This window comes from Nomia melanderi, chromosome 14 (assembly GCF_051020985.1).
Source record: "Nomia melanderi isolate GNS246 chromosome 14, iyNomMela1, whole genome shotgun sequence".
In the NCBI taxonomy this organism is placed as follows: domain Eukaryota; kingdom Metazoa; phylum Arthropoda; class Insecta; order Hymenoptera; family Halictidae; genus Nomia; species Nomia melanderi.
Window position 1 is genome coordinate 9,328,995 of NC_135012.1, and position 25,359 is coordinate 9,354,353.

The 25,359-nt window shown below is 36.2% G+C and overlaps 1 protein-coding gene and 1 non-coding gene across 3 annotated transcripts in view; one reads left to right on the top strand and one right to left on the bottom strand.

Annotated features, from left to right (window-relative positions):
- LOC116429023 (uncharacterized) overlaps positions 1-25,359 on the top strand; it is a 225,863-nt gene that overhangs the window by 136,654 nt on the left and 63,850 nt on the right. The window lies entirely within an intron of this gene.
- On the bottom strand, positions 3,081-3,152 carry TRNAM-CAU (transfer RNA methionine (anticodon CAU)). Its single transcript has one exon. It is a non-coding gene; the product is annotated as a tRNA-Met (tRNA).

Below are 25,359 nucleotides of genomic sequence, written 5' to 3' on the forward strand. Positions count from 1 at the left end.
TGCAACCTTTACAGTGAATTTACTTTTCCATACGATATTTTCGTACTACATACATAATTAATAATAAATTAACTGTCGTATATCCTTTGAATTGAAAATTATAAAGTACACGGTTAATTTGTTCATTAAATTTCAGTAAATAGCGCAGAATGCGATAACCAACGTGTACAAAAGGACTCATCTTATTTCACATTCCACCGGTGACAGATAATCTATGAAAACAGAAAAACAGAAGGGCAACAGGAAGAAATCCTCCTAGCAGTCGGTCTCGCCGGGGTCTTCTTGCGAAAATAGTTACTTTTCATCTCGACCCCGCCTCAAACCGAAATACTATAATAAATTCTTCCATTCGCCGTGCCGGCACGAAGGACGTTATCGTCCTCGCCCCGGCACGCAACCCGCAAAAAGACGAATCCGCGAACGAGATCCCGTTTCTTGTCGATCGAACCTCTTCTTCCACCCTCGGCCCTCCGGCCGGAACAAGAAGGAGGAAAAAAAATAGAAGAAAAGGTGCTCGATCTCCTCGCGAGTGCAGCTCGACCGAAATTTTCCGCCGTGGAACCGGCGGAAAAATTCGCGATCGTCCCCTTGCGATTTCGATGATATTTCGCTGGTTCCTTGAGCTAACAAAAATAAGAGGCACCTAGTTTTTTATGCATTGAGAGTCAGGTTGAATCCCTCCGCATCTCTTGAAATCTGTGTATTTAGAACCGATTGTTCCAAAACTGTAGTAATTCATTCTTAATACATTTAATAATTTAACTGTTTATTATTGTTTGTTATTTTTAATGGTATAAGAGTGTTATTAGTTTGTTTTCAATTCATTAAGATTATTGAGGGAAATTTATTTGTACTTCGCTGTTGCGTTATATCGCTTTAAGGAATTGGGAAAGTAGGAAGTTGAGGAGTTGGGTAATTTCATAGTAAATTAGGAAATTGTAAAATTGGGAAATTGTAAAATTGGGAGATTGGAAAAGTGGGAGATTGGGAGATTGGAAAATTGGAAAATTGGGAAATTGGGAAATTGGGAGATTGGAAAATTGGAAAATTAGGAAATTGGGCAATTGGTAAATTAGGTAATTAGTAAATTGTGAAATTAGGAAATTAGGCAATTAGGCAATTGGAAAATTGGGAAATTAGGCAATTATGCAATTAGGCAATTGGAAAATTGGGAAATTAGGCAATTATGCAATTACACAATTGAGAAATTAGGGAATTAGACAATTATACAATTATGCAATTACACAATTGAGAAATTAGGAAATTAGGCAATTCTGCAATTACGCAATTGAGAAATTAGGAAATTAGAAGTTAGAGAATTAAAAAATTTCTAAATGAAGAACTCATTAAAATTCCCAACCAAAACAAATCAGCTCCCACTTAATCCCTAACTCTTACATAATTTCACGAAATTTTCATTTCGTACAGAGCTCCGCTATCTACCCAGGAACAAGTTTCTCTGCATAGAACCCATCTCAAGCTGCCAACCCAGGCAAATGCACGAGTTCCGCGAGGGCGGATACTGCGGACAGGCCGGCGGTTCACGTCAGCGGACGTAAGAGGCGTCGGCCGAGGGCGAGGACGCGCGAGACAAAGCTGGGAAACATATTTCGCGGCGGCTGATGCATTATCCGTGAGACGTCTGCAACAGATAGTGTCGTAGGGGAACGTCGATAGTCTTTTTTTGCGGACGGGGTCTCAGCAACTACCTTCAGGTTCCTCCTCGCCCCCTCGTCGTCCGTGGAACGACCAAAGCGGTCGCTCTTTTTCACCGGGGCAGCGTTTTCTTCGTCGCCTTTCTTCGCCGCAGACTTCCATCCGTCGGTAGGCGAGTTCGCCGACGATTTTCGCGTGTCCATTGAGCCCCGGCGCAGCTTCTCCATCTGCCTTAGCCCCCGGTTCGCCAGCAGTCGCCACTTTTTTGATGATCTTGCGGCACGGACGTAATTTTCCGTCATCCAGGCCGGGCAGATGACGCCCCCGCCTTCTTCGCGCGAGGAAGAACGGCCGTAAAAGTGACTGGTAATAGTTTCCACCGGCCGCCGAACAATGGCCCCGGGATTTTCGAGAGTTTCGAGGTAAATGCGCGCCGCGCTGGCTGCCAGTTTCCCGTCGCGAGGAATTGCCGGCGGAGAACCGTTCCCGGAAAGATTCTCGCGGATGCTTTTCTTCTTTTCTTCGCGGCACTCATCCAGCGATGATCTTCTTCTGCTTCTTTTTCTTCGTTCCTTCTCTAGCGCGCCGTTTTGTGCTCTGCTGCTCATTGATTTGAGGTGGATGATGTTTGATCATGGATTGGGGGATGTTTCAGATAGAGGTAGATGAATTTTCTTCTTTTTTTCCTGATATTTATCCATCGATTGCATTCTTTCTCTTCTTTTATTGCAAGGTTTTGTTTAGTTATTTCGTCGATCTCTGAAGATGAATGATGTTTGATTGCGTATTGGAAAGAACTACTGAAGATGATATTTGTGTATTAGGAAATGCTTGAAGATGAATCGAAGATGTGTGGTTTGCTGGATATCGATGAGAATTCTTGCACGAGATTCGGAATCTTTCGTCTTCTCTAATGAAGCTTTAAATGGGTTAACGTCCAGTCTGCTACGATCAATAGTCTAGGTATGCCTATTTCTGTCTGGCTCCTGTGTTTTGGTACGGTGCTGGAAGTTTAGTTTCCAAATTATCGTACTTCGTTAATTTCTACTTTGTGCAATTCTTCGTGGGCCCTTGTAGATTGTGAAAGATATTTTTGTATTTCACCCTTAAAAGATACCACCGAAGGTAAAATTGTCAAAGGTAATTTCGAAAGTATCGTCAATACTACGTAAGAGAAGTCTATTTTATAACTGTATTTTCATAGGTGACATGAATGAATATCTAGAAAATTGTCACTTAAAGTAATCTCCTCTTTCTTGCTTATGGTATTTCCTTCTACCTTCAGAGAAAAAAATCAATGTGAAATATTAAAGTTTTTTAAGGAAATTAATAAATTCTTAGTTAATAAGTGATGGATAATGAAGATTGTGCTGATCGCTATGTCAAATGTCTTTGAAAAATGATAAAAAAAGAAGAAACCCTCCTAGCAGAGCGTGGTTTCGATCCACGGACCTCTGGGTTATGGGCCCAGCACGCTTCCACTGCGCCACTCTGCTGTTGTGATAGACCTTTTCAATTATTATCTCAGATTCCTGACATATTTCTTCACTGATCGTCTAACAATAAAATATGTTTACAAAGTGGCAAAAATAAATTACTTCTCCATTAAAATACTTAGGTGTAAATCATGACTCAAAAAATTATAAATATATACTCTTCTCAAGAATTATTAAAAAGGGGAGAAAAGTCCTGGATTAAAAATAATTTCCTCCCCAATCATCGTCACCGAATTAACCCCAGAGAACTTGTTCCACAATTTTCCAGCATTCTCCAACCTTTTAGTACGTCCATACCAACAAATCATTCACCCCTTGCCCTATAAGATCGTGTCGCGATTTCAAATAGACTTTAACAAATTGTCACTCAACTATTTCAAGCCCAAACAAAATATTATTGTAGCGCTACAGAGCGTAGACATAGAATAACCACAGAGTTTTCATCTTTCCCAACAAAACGATGAACAACAGAATAGTTTTGTCGCGCGCAGTTCGAAGAAAGCGTAGCGCGAGGGGTTAATACGCGCGACAACCCCTCTGAAAAGAATTAAATTACACGGCAATCGAGCAAAGTCACGCCACCCTATAAACACGTGGATACAAGGACATCGATACCCGGGGAAGACACAATTCCGATCGAACAGGTCGAAGAATGTTCCCTGCCAGCTGCCGTCCGCATTAACTGGCGACCAGAATTCAGCATTAATCGTTCCTGAGAACCCGCCCCACAATTTACCACCGGCACATCGTCGAGCCAATTTCAACCATGTCATCAAGATACTGAAACAAGGCATTCAACGCATGACAAACCCGACACGGGATCGATCCGACCCCGAAGGGAGCGAGGGCCGGAGGGGGCGTAGTTCAACGAATAAATAAGTCAAAGCCGGAAGTCGATACAAAGAGGAAGGCAAACGCGATATGTTCAAAGCGGCGCGCGTAATATCGTCAGTCGACGCCGTAAGTTCTGTCGTCGTCGCGCTGTCGCGCTTTAATGCAGCCGTCAATCCTTTTCCCGTTGGCCTTTTCGTCGGAGGGAATTCGCCGGGCGCGGGTGTTGAATTCGCCGCCTATTTTCGTCCTTCTCGACACGTACGAATTTCGTGGACGCCGATCGATCCGCGCGCACGCTCGATCGTAATCGCTAAACGCACCCTGTTGGTCCGCTTCTGGTTTAACCCTTTAAACCTTTGTCCCGCGATTTCTTTCGTAACTGCACACGTTCGAGGTACTCTGGCATTAGTAATTTACTGGGTACAAAGGAATTCTATGTTTATTTATGTTCTCGTTCGAAAACAATTGGTAACAAAAGGATAATATTTAATTTGAGTTTAATGAATTTACTGGTACTAGTCTGTTTCGTTAATAATTTATTAGAAGCAAAAGAATTCTATGTTTATTTATATTCTCGTTCAAAAACAATTGGTAACAGAAAGATAATGTTTAATTTGAGTTTAATGAATTTACTGGCGATAGTCTGTTTCATTAATAATTTATTAGAAACAAAAGAATTCTATGTTCACCTATATTTACGTTTAAAGTATGACAACTGCTTATAGGAATATAATATTTAATTTCAGTTTGACCCTTTGTACTATGATTTCTTTCTCAACAGTGCTCGGAACAACAACTTTATGTACATTATTGAAAACAAAGAGGAAAATTCTATACAGATTTCATGTCCACGTTTGCTCTCAATTATAATAATTAATAACAAAACAATTAAACTAAAAACAAACTACAACACTTATTTCTCTTAATTTTAAACTTACCAAATGGATCGAATTGATGCAATTCACATAAACTTCAACATTTTCATAAAACAAACGTGAATCGCGAATGCATCAGCGATCTAGCGCCAAGCAGACGTTACACTGTTAGACGAACGACAACCTTTATCCCGTCAACGACGAGGCAAGAAATCGTTTTTCGGTGCCGTCGTTCACACGGTCAAATAAATTAGCATATTAAGCTATGTTTTAATACGCGTGCGTGTGCGCCGTAACGGGGCGGACATTTAAAAATTATACTTGCAAACACGGGGAACATAATTAACGTCAACGGCACGCACCATTATCCGAGCGGACGATTGTAGGCGTCAACCGTGTATGTATATGTAAGTACATGCACGCCGGATCTTGCCGTCGTATCGCGTCGTTCAAAATTTGCCGACCGATGTGTTCGCGGGGGACATAAAACGGGAATGGAATTTCTAATTCGGCGGTGATAAATCGCGCGGGGAATCGCGGCAGCCATTTTTCCGATGGTGAATGACGAATTTTCATTCACCCGAGACGCCGAACGTAATACGGTCACGTCGCCGGGAAGTTTGTTCTATCAGGTTGAGTTATTCTTTGATATCTGATCGCAGGGACTTTTAGTACACCCCGTGTGTACGGTGTCGTTTGTAAGTATAATATTTGAACGGTCGCTGGAATTTTATTATAAGTTCTTTTTGCCGTGCGTTTCCTTTTTCCCTGTAAGACTATCGATTCGAGTCGGTTTGTCGTAAGTTTCGGATCTCAAACTCCGGCAAACGAACTTCGATCGACAAACACTTGTTTCTATCGAACGACAATCAAACATTGAATTTTTGCACACCTTTTTTCAACTTTCAAATAACCTAAGCCGCAAACAGGTTTTCTAGTGCAATTAATTTATCAATTGGAAAATGACAGTGGCAAACTATGACAAACCAATTGTTAAAGAAACATTCATTTTAAACGATCGAGGAAATATTCAGTTCTCAAGTAATGTTTGTTGTGTTCTTTAACTGAATATAATTTCTTTTTAATATAATATATAATACGTTTGATAATTAATAAATAGTGTCGGTCAAATTTGAGACGGAGAATGTATTGATTGTACAATTCACGTGATATAGTTTAAACGCATGATCTCAAGTGGAGAAAATTATATTAAGACTCACATTGACAAAATCACACAATGTACTTCAGTGACCACCTCTGATTGCTCAATCATTCGAAACCCGGAAAATTTAATATCGTTAAGTACTGACGTTAAGCGTTTATTCATTGAATATCAACAGAACTCTGGGAATCAATCATTTGTCCATTCACGGGGGCGCGACATGGAAATTAGATTAAAATACGTTTACATAAATAATTAATATTTCGGTGGTATTTAATAACACCGTAATCGGCTTCAGAGTTAAAGTTTCAGCCAGCAACACTGTTGCGTTCGCATTGCATTCATTAATTAATATCATATTCGCAAACCATGATACGTTTGCATTATTGTTGATAAAATTAATATGTATATGGAATCGGAAGATTCCAGGAATATTGATTTATTACAAACCAAAGCTGCTTTAGCAGATTAAGTACTACGTAACAACTACACACACGGAAATATATGACAATTCGAATTCCTATGAGAGGAACGTTTAAACATCTGCGAATCTTGTCATTTGAAGAAAATACGGTAAACTAGAAGACAATGTAAACCATTCGTTTATAATCATTCTTTCATCATTCCTTTTCGAAAAGAACTCTCAAGCGAGTTCACTTTTCCAATGTTTTTCCTTTTACAAAAGATTAATCGTTCATTTTTCCCTTGTTAAAAATCGAAGTTCATGATTCGTTATGTGATTAACACTAAATTCACAGAACCCTTCAATACAACGAATGTCTGTTTTAGAAAACCTAGTCTTCCAGGAACAATAAAATAAAGCGTACAATAATATAAATTTAGCGTTAACTATTTTACAGTCAACAATCGTAATTGTTACACAAAAGAAGTTAGATCACTCGAAACTTTTCAAACTTTATATGTGATTAACCCGTGGCGTTCAAGCGGTTAACATTCGATCGCACCTGCAAACGAAGATTCTCCTTCAATTTTGCCCCGCCGATTTATAATTAATATTCATACACGTAATTACCAACTCAAAGTTGCCGGCCGTTCGAATTAACACAGCGTCGATCCATCTATTTTGTCGAGTGAACGATCACAGGACAAGTTCGGCAACAGGCTAGCGTGCGTAGAGCATCGATTCGAATGCGTCAGTAACGAATGAAGACTACTTCCTGCGGAACTGACAGGTCCGTTGCGATCATTCCGATACGTAGCTAATATTTCATCGTTAAACGACGATACGCGTTGATCAGCGACCGCCTTTGACACTTTTCATTCGCGCGGAGGGTGTCACACTCGATCGCGACAAGTTACAGCTTTAAATCGTGGAAAAATAGGAAAATGTTTTATTTGGAAAAATCGAGTTGTCTCGGATGCTGCATCATTTGGCGCACGTTTTCGCTAAAAAATGGAATTGTAGCGAAAATTTCGAAGTTATCATTATCCTTTTTAAATGACATTTTTGTATATTCATTGATATCTTTCTTAATTTTCTGTATATATATTCTTGAGAAAAATTGTATTCTGGTGAACATTGTTAATCGGAGACTAAGAAAGATTAATTAATCACTTTTTATCTTCAAGCAACGTTTTCCAGTATCTAGAGTTTCTATCAATGATTTTGTTTTCTTTTCCTTGAAAAGTTCAATTTTTTATTTAAAAACTGAGAACTGACAATTCTGTGGAACTATCTTTCCATTCTTTGACACCATCAAGACTGAATGAAAATTTTCAATGTCACAAATGAACTGTAAACAGTTGAAATAAATTAAATTACACTTTTTCATGCATCCTTTTCGAAAAGCTTACGAAAGTATTTTACTTTGCACAATATAATTCACAATTTCACTATAATACACGTTTAATAATTTCAAGCACAAAATTAACTATGATACAATCATCATAATTAATATAAAAACAGCCAGTAAAAAATCAATGAAGTCGATTAACTATGTATTTAAAATAATATTCCGATGATTATTATTTGAATCATTGCCTGTTTATCCAGAATTTCTTTAATAATTTCAAGCACAAAATTAACTATGATACAATCATCATAATTAATATAAAAACAGCCAGTAAAAAATCAATAAAGTCAATTGACTATGTATTTAAAATAATACTCCGATGATTATTATTTGAATCATTGCCTGTTTACCCAGAATTTCTTTAATAATATTCAACATGCAACATTTTCCCGGCGGTGCTATCTTTTTCCATGCGCCGGCACAGTTACTTTCGGAAATTTGAGGCGCGCACGAACGCAACAAGTGAAAAGCCTGGATAACGAGAGCTTTGCCTCTTCGCTTATATTTTCCCCTCGCGAGCTTTAATGAAATTCCATGTCTGATCCTTTTAATAAAATTCATCGATGAATTCCTGTTTTGATGTGGACCCGCCCGCTACCGACGCTCATGAAAGGGAACAATTTCCTGGATTACCATTAACCCATCTTCGCGTCGTTTGAAAGGAAATTGACACGTTCCCCGGCAATCGCTGTACCCCCCTTTTTTTCTTTTCCTCGTCTCGCCAACTATAATCCCCTCGTTAGCAATAATTACATTAAATATTCATGACAGCTGGTATTTACCAAAGATGCTTACTCATATTTTATTTTTAAATATTATTGTAATTCCATTTTCTCCGTCACGACCTATTTTTCTATCATAAAGATTTACCGAATCATTTTAAGTATGTAATTCTTTAAATATTGATCGAAATAATATTGATTTAATATTATTTAAAATATTATTTATATATTATTTAAAGTATTATTTATATATATAACATTAAATATGTTTATATATGTAGTAATTTATATGTTAATAGAATATATCGATATATTCTAATCAAATATATTTGCTCAAAAATTTCATTTCATTTAATATGACTCTTTTTATCTTGAAAGCATTAAATATCCAAAATTATTTCAAAACTAAATAATTTCACTTGAATACTATAATGAATATACAAAGAAACTGAAGCAAATCTACTGTTACAATTCTTAACGAGTACATATTAATCATATCAAATGCTTGGTAATTCTAGTGTTAAGAAATCTTTACTTCAAATACTGATTTTCATGTACGAGCTATTTGATTTCATAAAGAAACTAGTTCGAATTGTTCAATAGAATCGTCTCGTTTGTAAATACGTAATTATCGCCGCTAAACGGATTTCATTTTACGAAGGTAAACGAGATTTATAGGAGGTTCATAGAGAAATACGTCAACTCCATGTCCGGATCGTTAATTACGAACGTAATTTTAATGAGAAGAGATTTTTATTAATTGACCGATAATTAGTTCTCTCGTCAGAGCTTTCATCGAGAATTCACGGGATATTGAACGTTTTCTGAGAAAACGGCCGTCACGAACCAGCCGTGAGAACGATAGATATGCATTGTTTATTAGCGATTACCGTGGAAGATAATTCCGCCGGTGCAATGGTCGATATCCTAACATTGTGTGGGATTGTACGGTCTCTAAAAGAATACTTACAGACACCGGGTAGTTCGCATCGCCGACCCGGAATGACCTAAAGTAGGAAAGCACATTAATACGTCTAATGGTATTTTGGAACTTGGTTCTCTCCCTTAGGACAAAATTCGCTTAATTGGTCCACTTTCGTCTGAGCACGAATTCAGGTGGTAACCAGGTTTGTTGGCAACAGTACTCACGTCAGACGCATCGTGTAGTACATAGCATCGCCATTATTATTTATACAATATGAATATAATTAAAGCGCCAGTAGGATAACAGAGATTGTTGTATAATATTTTCGTCGATTCCCTATCAATTATCTCGCGAAATTGTTATTTGAATTTTTGTAGTAACTTTCACTTGAATCTGCAAATGTAATTTGTATCGCATTTAGATTAGAATCTTGATTTTATTATATTTTATACGGTTGTATTTATTGCGAGAAAATAAAATGGCCTGATTACAAGTTATTATAGCTTCATATATAAAAATGAATCAATATCCAAGAGGAGAAATTATTTATTAAAAATATATCATTTTGTATTTAAAACTTCTTTCTACAAATTTCAGATTTTCACCCCTTTAACTAGAATAAATTTATCTTATTGACGTAATAAGCATTTCAATTTGCAATTCCTTATTTGACATGAAATTCGTATCTTTTTTATTACTACTCTCTGTTTCTAATATATTCACACGACATTGGATTGTTCAAATAACGCTAATCGTACCCACAAAATGAAAATCAATGTCAATTTAGCAACCTTATGAGATTTTTCAAACGACGAGACAAATTTCCCAGCGAACCTCACTGGATACAACACACGTTACAGTTTTGAACGGTGTTGTACAGGCGGCACAGGCCTTCCAACCCTTAACGCCGAACATAAATATTAATAAGCAAGCGGTGAAATTCACGCTTATCGTGGCACCGTGAAGATTTACATGAGATAACACGACTTTCCTTTTGCTGTACGGCCGTTTGTGTGGCCAGTGCACGTGTATCCAGCAGAAAACATGTCGGCATTTACATACGACGTCGGATAAGGGAGTCACGGGGATCGTTTTGCAGCCACAACTTTTATCGCGGCTGATATCTCACAGACGGTATTGCATTCTTTTCAGAATAAATAACGAGGCCGTGGATGATGAAGCAAAAGCTGCTTCGTATCGTCCGCCAGCCGCCGCGATAGGAAAACATTTTTGAAGTGCGAGTCCTTTTTTCCATTTCCGCTCGTGCGTGTTCTTAACCCTCTACGATCGAACGCCGCCGTAACGGCGACTTCGAGCTTTGATATCTGGGACCGAAAGCTGCGAGCGTAATTATTTCATTATTCAACCCTTCGCACTCGGAGGTTTTGATGTATAAATATTCATTTTACGACATAATGATAGATTGTGCATTTTACGAGTAATACAAGGAAAAATTGTGATTAAATTGTGAGATGAAACTATTTTAATGCTCTATGTATTTATATATGGTACCAAATTTAGTGGCAAGTTTTCTAATTTACTGGATCGAAGTATAATAGCGATTCTTCATTACTATTATTATTATCTCGTTATTACGACAGTTTATAATATTGAGAGTTTATTTTATATTTAGAAACTCGGCGTATAATTCAGTTATGGTAAGAGTTTTTAGAAGTTTAAACAATTCTCAGCTGCAAAATATTGAAATGGAACGATATATCGTATCTTTTTATTTTTAGTGTTATTTCCTGTTTCCGTTAATTTCTTATTTATCAAGGAAATTATAATGATAGGGCTGCGAGCAGTAATTTTGGAATTGAACATGAGGAAATGATTAAAATATCGAAATCAACCTGGAATACCAATGAACGCGTAACAGAAAATACTTCATTTAACAATGATGAAGCAGTATTGTGTATTACTGAATGCTACGATAATGTCGGCGATTACGCGCGCGTGTTCCTTCTATGCTATTCGTATCTGAATGCGTTGCTCGATAACGTTTGGTTTACCGCAAACCGCTGCATAACTCGGAAACCCCCCACTATGTGTTAAACAACATTGATTAGTGACATCTGTAGAGTTAATATCCCGATAAATTTAATGCCATCCCTTACGGGCCTCGTTTAACGCTAATGACACAGTTAAATAATAATTTTCAGCGTTGTTAGTATGAATAAATATCGACTTCGCGTTGAATTCCATAAAAATAGAACTCGATATTCTATGTAATTGTAGTATGCAGTGTATATATTTAAAATTATTATTGATTTTTATATGGAATATATACGAATAAAATTTCAAAAGCTTCTTTAATTTATGTAATTTTGTAATATTTGTAACTCGGAAATAATTACTGCATAATAATGTTACAACGGTTAATAGTTCTGTTTTTAATATAATTCTTGCTTTATTACAAAGTAATTGAATTTCAGTAGGTACACTGTAAGAGAAGATTTTTTCGGGGCTGAAATTTAAATCCACCTCCTCGTAACCATTAATGAATATTAATCAGACGTTGACATGCAAATTATAAGTTTTTTATTTGTTTATGGAAATATGCTGAGCTCTAGAAACTTGGATCTTTTTAATACACACAAAGAGAATGTGGAAGATTAAAAATATTATAAAATACTGTCCAGTTATTCCTCAAATTTAATTAAAACAGAATTATTATAAAATTTCAGCCACATCGATATTTTTTTAATCGAAAAGTCCTATCCCTGTGACATTAAAGCCATCAAAACAACAATTAATAATATGATAATTTTCAGCGACTACATTATTTTAATAAAGTCGCCCTACAAGATAAAAGCTATTAATTAAAATAAATTTTTATTTTAATATGAAATTTTTGCATTTTTATATGAAAAACTCAATAATTTAAAATCTAAAAATTATATAAAATATCCAAAGTACTTTTCATAACATTTGCCAGAAAGAACTATCTTCTATCATAATTCAATTTTTCCAATCGTCATCAATTAATTAGATCAATCAATTAGATTAATTAACATACAATTAATCGAGGAATAGCAAAAACTCAATAATTTAAAATCTAAAAATTATATAAAATATCCAAAGTACTTTTCATAACATTTGCCAGAAAGAACTATCTTCTATCATAATTCAATTTTTCCAATCATCATCAATTAATTAGATCAATCAATTAGATTAATCAATTAACATACAATTAATCGAGGAATAGCAAAAACTCGTAGCAGAAACAAACAATAAATATAAATTCGATCCACCAGAAATTAACATAGTAAAACAGCATCACTCAAAACATAACCTAACTTTTAGACATTTCGATCTCCCTGAAGATCCGCAGTCCAGTAGTAACACTAACTCGTGGGGCAGCAGTTCCATAATTGTCCCGACACAGTTCGTCCGTCATTAATCGGGCACGGTTAATTCGAAGTGTACAGTAGGCGATCGTAGACACAATCAAGATTGTTCGTTCGCCGTTGTGTTCGATAACCTTCGTCTGGGGGGGGCGCGTGCTCGTTCTCCACCCTCTGCGGTCCCGGTACACAGGCCGCACGAGCACAAACAACGTCTCCCCGGTCGTGGCGGAACGCCGATGAGTATATTTGCAGATCAGTCGAGCGAGTTCTACCAACATTTCAGCATCGTTAGCATTCAATTACGCGATTATTGAGGGTCTTCTGGTACACTCCTCCGCCCCCTCCGCTCACCCCCGTTCCTCTTTCTTGATCGATACACGTCACTTTTCGTGAGGCTCGAGGGATCGAAATAATGGGGATCCGGTGGCAGATAATGACAGCTTACTTTCCCTTCGACGTCTGTCTCGAGGGCGGAAAAGAATATTCGCTGTTAACATATTGCGGGTATCGGATTTTGAATACTTGATGAGCACTCGGTGTATACGAAATTAATGGACGTTTCGCTGCGGGAGCGATACAGGTCGTTCGAGCGCCTGGTATTTGTACTTTATGGTTTATCTTTGCATATCTTTTCCTGGGGAAGATAGCTACAGCACCTGGGGGATGAAATTTTCTTAGAGGGTGAAGTGTATTCTGTCGTTTTAATGTTGCACGATTGTATTTTTAATTGAGCTTATATACTCTCTTACCGCGAGGATAATTTCTTTGGGTGGTGAAGATTTTTTTCTTTTGATTTTCAAATTATTGGTTTCTAGTATTGAGGTTTTATTAATAATTTGCGGTATTGAGATTTCTAAATTCTTGATGTACAATGTAGGGATTTTTTTATTATTCAATTTTGATATTGAGAAAATTATTGACTTGCTGAGATTTTCAAATTACTAATTTGCAATATTGTGAGTTTGAAATTATTTCTTTGCAATATTGAAATTTTCAAATCTTTGACCTACAATATTAAGTATGATAATTATTGTAAGTATTATATAAATTGCAATAATTCGTGAAAAGCATCGTTTAAATAAACGAGCAATGAAACCTCTAAATTACTTGATACGCGTTAAAACTGCAAAACAAGAAACTGAATAATCCATGAATGAACCAACATTATTCTCAGATATTTCACCCTTAACCGTACCTCCATATTATATTATAATTTTAGTATTTGCATACACTTATTCTATTCTATATCATTATACTTTTGTGGAAGATAGCAAATATAGAAAGGATAATACATATTCAAGAGGATTCCGTCGGAGTTATTTTGCCATACCACCGCCTTAAGAACACTCGTGAACACGAACGAATGTAAAACTCGTCCTCCTAACAAGGAAGCTTTCCACCTTGCTCCCTGCCTCTGATTTTGACGTACACTGGGCCGCAAAAATATATCATCGCCTATTCAAACGAACAATGAACTTCGCTTACTGAAAGGAATACGAGTGAATGATGGAGCTTCTGCGCGTAAATTCAAGTTAGTAAGTTTTATGCTGTGCATAAAATAAAAATAGCAGAGTGACAATCGTAAAACAATAGACTATGTTCCTTCATAAACCGTGAATGTTTCGTATCGTGCAACACATTCGAATGATAAATATACCTTTGCAAGATGGTCGTTTACGAATTTCTATGACTACGTTTAAAATGGACATTTATTAACTTTTATAAATTCATTAGAATCATAAAAACTGAATTTATGTACTGAATTAAGTACTGAATTATATAAATTTATTCATTTATAGTATTAGAAAGTCTTCTTAAAATTAATAGAATCTAATATTTAAACGAATTTAATACATTATTATTTTAATCATTCTTACTGGCGATGATTTTAATTACAAAGGGAGTTTGTATTCTCTTTTAGTTGAAGTTTCTTCTAATTACCATATAAAGATTGATATTTACGTAAATTTGCGCTATCCACTGATCACTTCGCACGGAGATGACGTCTTCTCCATCAGAAGCTGCACCTGTCCCACCAGCAGTTAGCGAGTTCTATCGCTAGTCGGTTGACTGACCACCCCGATTGTGTTTCAGCTGACATTAGCACGTACCACCTACAACACGGTACATCACACGCAGTCGATGTAACAGTTTACACTTAATAAAAAGGGACGAGGAGATGTGCAACGTTATTCAGCGAATGATATAAATTCGTGTACACTGATATTATTTAATTCAGTTAATTACCATAAAAATATTCTGCACATTTAAACTGGGAGAAAAATGGACTCCATATTCATTTTTAAACCTCATATTTTCGAATCGATTGAAATACGAACCCATTAATTCTTAAGGGATGTTCATATTATACAAAGAATATAATAATAATGTATTGTATAAATTTATTAAACTTCACTGGATATTGTGTTTCCATATTTATCTTTACAAGATAACTTATATTGCAGTATTATTAGAATCGAAACACTTTTAAATATTATAAATTATTTGCATCAGTAATTAGCATAATCTTTGTTGACTAAATACTTCATGTTTCCAGCTATTTTCATAATTCAATTATAAAATATAATTTTAGTTATTCAATCGTGATTAAAATATTAAATTAACAGCAAAAATGAATAATAAATGGCGTAACTAAAATAGAATTATTACTCTAGAAATTCTCTTCTAATGGTGGTTGCTAAAAGTCGCCATATACAATGGAGGTGCTGTAAAATCAAAATAATTAAACACTAAAACCTGCTAGTGTCAACGTGTCTGAACTAAAGTCGAAGACATATTGCCAGGAATTATTCAGCATTCCAAAGATTTATAATAGGGATTTAGGCTACTTGCATTCCTGCGAGAGATTGCATGAGACAAGAGAGAGTCGCTGCCAGATGATGCTGAGTCATCCGACTATCGCTTGTCACACATTTGCGAGAGAGTAGTGAATGAAAGCTAATAATAACCAACAGCTCCTAATTATATTGCCTTCGAAATGAGAAATTCCTCTAGGTTCCAACAAATTAAAAAATATTCAATTCTCCCGACAAGTGAGAATCACAGTATTTTATATATTTTTTAAAAATTACTCTAACATGTGCATCAACATTCCAATAACAAAGAATAAATTTCAACAAATTCTACTTTCCTATACTTTTATTCAATACTATTGTACAATTGACTGTAACCAAATAAAACAACTAACACAGAGAATATTGATATTATTAATTATTTAAAAAATTAACTATTTAAAACTATCTTATTGTTACTAAAATGTCTAATATTAACATTGCTAATATTTTATTATGAAATAATATTACTATGGAACTTGCCAATCAAAGAATTTTATTGCATTCAGGATACTGATACCTAAATTGAGTACTTCCGTCATCGCTTACTGTCAAAGTGATTGCCGCTGACCCCTTCGTACGCAATGACAGAAAAATACAACGGCACTCCAGCTCTTCTTCGTAGCGAAATTAAATATGACGTGCGAAGGGAATCACGATAAGTGGATATATATGGGATAATGCGTATGGAATATATATATAGCGTATGGGTCGCGTTACAGGAGGCTAAAATGGCCTGGGCATAATCCAATTTCGTTGAGCAGCGTTCCCTCTAGCCGTGGCCGACTTTATGAGGCGAAAAGATGAACGAATAGGATTACTAAATTATTTCACGCCGCTTCATTACCAGATAACGTTCCATTTTCGGGATTAATTGTCGGTGGTTCAACAAAAAGAGTTCACTGTTCCCTGTTCACAATCCTGAGTCATTCTGGTGATCCCTGACACACGTCTGTCGAAATAATTTCTTTCCTCGATGATAGTTGCCTTCTGTTTTATTGACATTTTATCTGCTCAGCTGATTCACTACATGATACAATTACTTATAATTCAATGCCAATTTTTATTTAATCCCTTGCCCAATGATTTCTCTCGCATACGCTTTATCTACCTTTACACCAAAGATAATGGCACACCATCGATAATGGGAAAAGAATGTTTAATTTATATTAACATAGTAAATAACATTTAGATTTATCAAATTCAACTGAAAATTTTCATCACATTTTCATACTTATATCTTAAAATGGCCAGAGAGTTTTGTGACATTTTTTAAAAAAGTTCAAAGACAGATTTCACTAAATTAATTTAGACTTGGTTAAATTATGAGTTTATGATCGTATCAAATCACTTTTTACCTTCTTCCATTATTTATATCTGATATTTGTTCGTAAGAGGCGCGCTGAATAAACGTAATAGAACCCGTCAGCTAACCTACTAATTATACAGAGACAACGGTACCATTTCTCGTACACAATATTTTTTATCCGCTTTTCCACGTTGTACAGTTGGCAGTTTATAATTCGTGCCCTGATTTGTTCCAACGATCGGTTAAGAATTAAATGTGTCCGTCGTTTACCGTCTGTGTCTTCGTGTAATTGCCACGGAGGCGCATACCGTTTTACGTGCAAATGTATGCAAGGCGATCCGGAGATTGACTAAAGAAGCGGGACTTATCGTGGAGTGATATATTTGACCGCGGGAGACGTTGCTTAATTGGAGATCGCGCGATACCGGCGCAATTTATTTTGATAGAAATGCACGGGAAAGACTTGGAGCATGACACAATTGGAACACAAGTGTTCTTCGGAATATTACCATTTTCAACGCGTCTACTACGGATCGCATCTTTTCGTGTCACATGGTATTTGCATTGAGCGACCTGCTTCCGCGCATTCTGTGCGCAATATTATTTTATGATAATATTACATTATGTTGTTTCACTTTCGATTGATTTTTAAACTACTGAATTGTGTTGACAACAAATATATTGATTATTTTACTTGTGTATGTCGTATCTTCAGAAGTTTCCTATAGAAATATTTTTCATTGTACGGTTTAATCTTCTTATAAATATTAACAATTAAATTATTAATATGTAAATTGATATACCTAAATTTAATTTATCAATCCACTGTACGCTTTCGTGAAATGTTCTAGGAACTAATTACCAATATTAACACGTTGACTGTCACGAAAAACATCAGCGTTTTACGTAACACCTTCGTAACATAGATAAAGAGGAATAATTATTAATTATTTGCTACTATAATTCTTACGTTACAATATTATCTATTTACCTCATTGAACATTTTTATTCGAGGTGTTATCTTATGAATTATAATTGTTTTCAAGTCATTTCGAAGCTCCAGTCACCAGTACCCGTGGCAGTGAACGTGTTAATAATCATTATTACAACCACTATATATTAACATATCTAACAACAATCAATAACATTTTAACATTAGTATATCTATTAGTGTCTATAATCCAACCTTTCACAAATCCTTCCCTCAAAAACTCCAAAATAACTAATTTCAGCCACTCATATAGAACACAATCCGTTCAATTAATTATTCACAGTAGTCTCAAAATCACGTGGAACCAAGTGAACGATAACCAACAAGTCAAAGGTCCCGGCGTACGAGCGAAAAAAGAAGATCGAAGCACTTAACGCGTTAATATCGCTCGCGCCAGGGTTAAGTTCAATAGAACGCACAGCCAGGGGTAGAAAGAGATTGCCGGCGGAGGGGCAGAGCGAGAGGGTGCGGAAATCAGAATGCGTGAATCGTCGGAGTCTGTTTTCTGGCTGAGTTCAGCGTGAACGTGATTTTCGAGCACTCAAGCGAAGTGGAGAATGGTGTCCACAGCACGTGCCTCTAGGCTAATCCAGCCATCGTCATTCCCGGCTGACTCCATTTCGCTCTACGTACCTCTGCATGGCCCTGGATAGGGGATGAGGCGCGCGGAACGAAAAAGGACAGTCATCGGTCTGTTCGGTGGTTTAACCGGAGACAGATCCGAGGAGGTCAACCTTTTTTCCGGTCATTCTGATGCAATCCCCTTTCGCAGTATCATCCCTTGCCGACCGTGTTCGTAAAACTTACCACCCCTGGCACCCTTTTAGAAAGGCGTTCCGAGGAGATCGCGGTTCGTCGAATCGTTGTCCTTCGAGAATTCTTTAAGCCAAAACTACCAGACGCACAAATTCGACTATTCACGTAGCAAAAATTTAAAGTTGTGTTGCTAAGTAGTTTCTATTATATAAAATGGTCTTCATTTCAAAAGTAAAAATTTTGTGTAAATTCCGTTGCTCTACTTATATAACGTTTGAATCGAAACGCAAAATATTGTCATTGGAAGAAATTCATAATATCCCCATAATGTGAAAAGAATATAAGCACCATATGTTTAGCTGCATAACTTTTGTCTGAAGTGTTTGTTTGTGTCACTCATGCTTCTCGAGTTATTGAGTTTTGTTCGGCAAAACTCAATTTCTTCTTTCCACAATTATTAACAAGCTAATGGATGTTTCTCTGAGGAATTATTAATGAGATTTATTTAAGAATGCCCTAACTGAACCGTTAATTAATTAAAGTCTCAATAGATGCACTCTTGGAGTTTCTGTATAGAAATTTCGGAAAGTCAATTTAACTACTCGGTAGGTGCAGTGTTAAAGTTTGTATAGAGAATATAACGACAACGCTGTTTATGTGATAAATGTTTCGCTGTACTGTTTAGAGATTGTGCAATCGAATGGAAATCGGTTCTCTGCAGCGATAATCTTGATAGGTTAGGAGCTTGTGTTTTAAATCTGTTTGTAATGGGATGCTGAACGTAAATGTGAATGTTTAGTTGAGATGATTTCGATATTGTATTGATTATTGTGAGTGGAAGGTAGAGTTTGAGGATATGGAGGTTTCTTTGTTAGTTTATAAACAAGGAAACTATATAGAAATTGATTTATAAGGATTTTAAGAAATTATAAATCGAAATGTTTACTAAAACTCTACAAAACCATTTTTCTTGTTATGGTTTGTATATTCATAAATACAATAAGGAATCTATTTGCAAATATTAAATCACTTAAATATAAAACGTACTTAATAAAATAAACTTGTCGCAAAGTCTCGAGAACTCCAATACACAATTCCCCACTGTAATGTAAGTAACTTCACCTCTGTAACCTTTTCTGCGCAAGCCATCAAGTTCCCTAATGAATAGGATGAATTTTCCGGTGGACAACCAGGAAACTAATCGCAATGGTAGCTATGTATGAAGAAGCCTTGATATCGGAGGGTCCGGTCACTTTCAGGAAACTTTTTAATCAAATCACTCCGCCGAAAAGTTTCCATCAGTTTGTTTATTATTTAAACTTCCGGATAGTTCTGACAATTTCCAGAATCCCGGAAGAATTAGAGAGCAAAAGTTTTCGCCGGGAACGAGTCGGGGGCGGCGAGTGAAAAAGAGAGGGGGGGATTCTTAGGCAGCCCGGGACAAATGAAAAGCCACTTTAAACTCGTTATATTGAAGTAATACACTCGGAAATTCTAACTTCGCGATTAAATTGCACCGATATGACCACGCGGATTTATACCAGATGGACCAGCGACCAGTCATTCGTTTCGCTATGGACTAATTGCGAGCAGTTTTAATGAGGGTCCGGTCGGCTCTTTTATTTTCTCGTCGCCGCCTTGTTAACGGACTTTGGCTTTCGCGACACGTATGCAGTCCGGAGACGCAACGCGGCCACTGGAAACCACCAGGAAACGACAGAAGTCTAGTGGATATCCTGAAATTGTCCTCGGTGCACTACACACGTCCCCCTATATCCTGGAAACACCCTCGGAATATTTTTGCCGACCTTCCCGCGGACTACGAGGAAGACTCGATTATCGAACGCAACAAGTACTGTCTCTACGTACGCATGCGCCTTGAGAAGGTTAATTGGGTTTAATGTTTGGGGGAAGGAATTCGGGAATTTGGGAATTCGGAAATTTTGAAGCTTTGTAGCTTGTACATTTGGAAACTAGGAAATTTGGAAATATTGAAAATATGAAATATTGAAAATATAAAACATTGAGGCATTGGAAATATTGAAGATTGGAAAATTTGAAAATTAGAAACTTTCAAGACTCGAAACACTGAAGATTTTAATATTTGAAGTACTGAAGATTAGAAATTTTGAAAATCCGAAAGGTTGAAAGTCAAAAACTTTGAAAATTTCAATGTTTGAAACATCGGTGATTGGAACATTTAAAAATCCGAAAGGTTGAAAGTCAAAAACTTGAAAATTTCAATGTTTCAAACATCGATGATTGGAACATTTAAAAATCCGAAAGGTTGAAGGTCAAAAACTTTGAAAATTTCAATGTTTGAAACATCGATGATTGGAACATCTAAAAATCCGAAAGGTTGAAAGTCAAAAACTTTGAAAATTTCAATATTTCAAACATGGATGATTGGAACATTTCAAAATTCGAAAGCTTGCGAACTTTTTATTTAAATCACGACTTAAATATTTCATCCTATGCAAAAAGCCACAAAAAATTCATATAAATTTCACGAAGTATTCTTTCAGTAATATTATGTCTATATTTACGTCTTAAATAATCCAAGATTAGGTGTATATTCTCGGTTGATCACTTTTTAAGAACCCTTCATACCTCCACGCACGTTCTATTCCAGTCCTGGAAATTACGTTATAAGGGATCCCTTACATTGAACTCATTCCGCGGGCGTGACTTTCCAGATGAGTCGACCGGGTAGAGAAAGGAATTCTTTTCAAGATCGCCTTCAAGAATTTCAATAAAAGCCCGGTAAAGGTGATAGTTCACTATCCAATACATTTTGATATCGCCGCATCGACCAGTCCGTTCCTCCAACGTGTATGGTTTCTCTTCTAATTTACAATTCTTCTTACATTTATACAATCCCTCCCTTATTTGAATTTCTTAACTCACATCTTTCCAATTTCAATATTCATCATTTGTTCACTTACTACGATTACCATTCAATTTACTCACGCTATTTAAAAACTCAAAATATATTACAATTTCGAATCAAACATATTCTTCAACTAAATATACTCTCCATCAAAAGCATTCTGACAACAATATTACTAGTACTATAATTAAAACAAGCACAATTATTCTATGTAACATATACTATTACTCATCATACAATATAGTTATAAAAAATTTATTTTTTAAAAAACCAGTATAACACAAAAATATAAATTAACCAGAATACACCAAACATTCGAGCAACAATGCATAATTTATTATTACACTATAAATGAAGAAGTAAATACCAAAGTTTATTTTCTAAAAAACCAGTATAACACAAAAATATAAATTAACCAGAATACACCAAACATTTGAGCGACAATGCATAATTTATTATCACACTATAAATGAAGAAGTAAATACTAAAGTTTACAGTTAAAACATCTCACATATTTATAATTTTTATTGAATTATTTCCACTGATTTAGATTCAACGTGTCTATATAAAATCGATAAATCCATCTACTAGTTTTCTTCGACGAGCCTCCGATCCCACGGCGCATCGCGCGTGCAACCATCACAATTATTGCCGAGTGCTCATCAATCTGCTGTTTCCATATCGGAATCCCATGGGCACATTCCACACGAATTTAGAGGAAGTAACGCGTGACAGGTAATATTGACCATCGCGGTGGGACAGAGGGGCTGTTTCCCGCTATTAAAACGAACAATATTGCAACCGTAATACACTCGACTCACTCCGTACCGGATTAAGTTCTTCCATTTGGTTACCCTAATCAGCTATGCACCGGTCAAGTCAACCAAAAATATTAATTGTCCGACGGCTGACCGGCGACCGGCTGAGAAGAGGAGAAAGCGGTCAGAAAATACTTTCTTCCCTTTTCCCCTCCCCCTCGTTCCCGGTTAGAATTTAATTACCGTGTATTGCGTTGATTCAACGAACGCAACGGTTTGTGTAATTGTTACTTAAAAGTGGACGCTGGGATCGGACCGCGTAGTCGTATCGGAAAACTTAGGGCTTATTAAAGAGTCCCCATTGTTGTACGGGTTGCGGAAGTAATAGCGAAATCTCAATCTTTGCGGCCTAAGAACTAGTGGATGATCGAACTTTTCGTTTGCTGAATTAATTAACTTCGATTGGTTATTAAAGGAATTTCTTTTCCGTTGGAAACTGGCCAAGTATGTGCGTTGGTACATTAAAATTTCGGACAATTAAAAACTAGAGTTACTGTGAATGGTTTTTTTTAAGAAAGAAACTATTTTGCTTAATTTAATCTGTTTTTTACTACAGTCACTTTAAAAGGTAAATTGAGAACAAAGAATGAATTCTGCGGAATTATTTAAAACATTAGCTTAAATAAATGGTTACTATTTCGGTATAAATAGTAATTGGTATTATGAGAAAATAATACTATTCAATTGTATCAAATAATAAAAGTTTTATATTCGTAGTTGCACTTACGTGTACTTTCTAATGCACTTTTGGATTACTTAAAATAGTAGAGAAAAAGACATTAATGAATGAAGCAAAATTTATCTTACTACTAATGATACTTCATTTAACAAGCATTGGTTTCAAAAAGTCACTACCATACATAATTATATTTATCTTTCTATTAATTTTCACGTTAACTTCTATCAAAAAAACCTCACATTAAAATATTCTCCTACTGAACCCTCTAAAGTGGCGAATAAAATTAAGTAATTATTTAACTGTTAAAACTATTAAATACATTATTAATTTATATTTATAGGTTGATATTTCCTCACTTTACATACACTTTTTATAGTCACGAAAAAAAATTCAGCCTGTAGAGGGTTAAACTTCTTCGCAGAAATTCTCTCACATCGAAAGCAGCGAAGACATTAAGTCCGACTCCTCGATGATTAAGCCCGCGTATTCTAATAAAAGTTTACTTATCCTCCGAGTAATGCGTGGCGATGTTGAATTACCGAGACTCTCGTGTCCCCGTATAAAATCCGTGCCCGACCGGGAATCCGGAAATATTTTCGATCCAGACCACAAAGATCGGGTTCTCTACGTCGTTACAGAATTACATTTTTTAATCTATCCCCTCGGAGCTTTAAGTTACGTCTTCCCTCGTCCTTTCTCCCTTTCGTTTCTTTCCCTTCTTTTTTCATCCGTCCCCTTTTCCTTGCCTCGCGCAACTCCTTTGTTCATTTCGTAGTAATATTAAGATAATGAGACGAGTTTTCCGGAGGAAAAGTCAGATACCGGTTCCCCGGAGAAGGGAATTACACTCAGCGGGAATAAAAGTTTAAAGCATTTCAAAGCGTGGATATTTTACACACGATAATATAATCCCGAATGAAGTCGAGCCGCGTTGTTTCGCCGCATTAGATATGAATTGCCTCTCGATTATCGCGAAACAAAGTTTTCAATAAGCAGTTCATTAAACTACAGTCGTTTTGCGAAACAAGCTCGACCGGATTATTCGATCATCACGGCCCTCGGGAGCGTATTATACCTTTTACTGTAATAACATCGGCACAATAAGAACGTTGAACAACCTGGTGAAAACGAATTCGTTTTTATTAATTATTAGATTTCAATATTTACCCGAATCTCTATTTTCGCGGATGATCTTATGAAGAGATCGAAGATGCGTGTCTTTTGATACAGAAAATTGCGAATGGACGTTTTAGCGAGTAACATGAATACTTATAAGAAAAGAAAATCAACTACAGTAATTGTTCTTTTATTCCATATGCTATAAATTCGTGAAATACGTTGTCTGTTAATTATGAAACGTGGACATTGTCTTCGACACCTCGTTCGGAAGAAAGAATTATTACTTTTATTTCAAATAAGCTTTGTAAATTACATATTTATGCATCAATATTTGACCCCTGGCCTTTTCTGTCTGAACTATTATCGATCCAACTATCTTGTTATTCATAATTTATTGAAAATAAGAAAATTCTAGCCTTAATCCGTGTCAATGTGTGATCTAAGGTATAATCGTTGATAACACAGGAATAATATGTAATTGGTAAATAAATTGAATAATATGTTTGTTAAATTTTAGTTGAAATCTTTACCATCATTCTGAAACGATATTGTAAAATAAACGGTCAGCTAGTGTTAATTAACTGAAACTAATAAATTTATCTCGTACAAATAGCTAAAAATAAAATCTTCAATAAGCATATTTCCAAATTCAAATTTCTAAATCACCTTTCGAATCTTCGTAAGTAAAAAAGCGCTGCCCAATCAATTAACAAATTGTTTCCAAATTTTCGTTCGCCGCTCGCGAAGGAAAATCGTGCGATTGCTCCCCGAAAATTTTCATTTCATGAGAACACTTCTAATGGAACGTTCAAGATTGAAGGAAGTTTCAGTGAATCCCTCGTTCAGATTTCTTCCGCGTTTTCTGTCTGTACGGTATTCCCCCGCCTCTCTATTTCTTTTTACGAAAAATACCATTTACCCCGCCCGCCGCCGCGCGCCGGCCCGGTATCGTTCCCGACGTGTACCCTTTTTCGACGCGCATTCGACGATAACGTCACGATAACGAGTCAGGGATATCGACAGAAAGAGCGCAATAGTTTAGCTTCTTTTCGACCGGGTAAAGCAAGAAATTTGCTCGTTCTCATATTCCGAGCCGGTCTTCAACTGCTCC